Here is a 1185-nt window from a genome sequence, read left to right on the forward strand (position 1 = left end):
AAACGCACCATCAGAGAATTAAGATCCAAAGGGCCTCTTCAGACATTTCAGATGTCCTATTTTCAAGTAGTCAATCCACTGATTCTTGACTGCAGACGTCACATCTTCACAGAATGATTAATGGTATCAGTGTCAGAACCTGCAGTCTGGCATGTTCATTTATGTCTCTTTTTGTTTGATTTGGTTACACAACCTCATTAACTCACTTTGGATAACAATAAACACTTGTTTGTTCTTGTGCTGACGTAACAAACAGCAGATTGTTCTGCTTTGTCCGCTGGTGGTACCACCAGCCACACCAAACATTCCAGCCACCTCCATTGACAAATCCTGCCCGGCTCAAGGTTTAGGCCTTTAGCATATACTCTTAGTCACTGCCAAGTCTGTTATGTAATTGAAGTCTGCTGTTTCTGAGACTTTCACAGTGGCTGTCCCTCTCAGCAGGAAACAGTACGAGGACAGCGGCTGCCATATTTGGGCAAAGCAACCGTGTCATCTCCAGAAAACACACTGCAAGAAAGAAATGGTATGTGCTTTGTTCCACTTTTTCAGCTGTCTTTTATCTGTGCTGGTATGGGGTTCTGTTTGTTATTAGTCCATTTTCTTTTTTGCATCATTTTCCTGGAGGATCAGTTGTAGCTGTGGATGTGTGTTCAGTAGTTTTGGTCTGAGACTGTGAAATCCTAAAATTTGTTTATGTTTGGAGGTTCTTTCCAATGTAGTCATGGCTGATGTCATGAGATATTCGCTTGCTAAATGCACTGATTGATTGTTGCTCCAGTAGAGTCATAGTCACTGTGGTAGCCAGAGATGTGCTACTGAATTGCAGTGACATTTCATTGTATTGTCTAATGATGATTAAGGCAAAGTATTACAGAATGATCTCCCTGTAGTAGTGACACGAGTTTAATCAAAACCAATGTGTCTGTGATCACAATATCTTGATTTATGGTGCTGCAAACAGTGTGGAGGAGCCAACAATTTAAGACTGTTATGTGGATGTGCCACTTTAGAGCTATGAAATAAAACATCTCTGACAAACAGCATGTGTATGAATGAATGCAACAATCACATCTTAAAGCTGTGTGATACTTCAATAATCGGAAATCTTACAGGAGAAGCTGGTCTTTTCTCGGATTTTAAGGGAGAAATCTTTGTGAAATTTGTGGTTTCAAAGTGTGTGTG

The 1185-nt window shown here is 40.4% G+C and overlaps 1 protein-coding gene across 1 annotated transcript in view; it reads left to right on the forward strand.

Annotated features, from left to right (window-relative positions):
* Window positions 1-309: 309 nt before the first annotated feature.
* Window positions 310-1185, forward strand: part of LOC116670000 (KATNB1-like protein 1) — a 35718-nt gene continuing 34842 nt past the window's right edge. Inside the window, exon 1 of the mRNA XM_032500203.1 lies at window positions 310-526. The gene's annotated coding sequence lies outside the window, so the exon portion shown is untranslated. The remainder of the gene's footprint in view (window positions 527-1185) is intronic.

Source organism: Etheostoma spectabile, chromosome 20 (assembly GCF_008692095.1).
Source record: "Etheostoma spectabile isolate EspeVRDwgs_2016 chromosome 20, UIUC_Espe_1.0, whole genome shotgun sequence".
Lineage (NCBI taxonomy): Eukaryota > Metazoa > Chordata > Actinopteri > Perciformes > Percidae > Etheostoma > Etheostoma spectabile.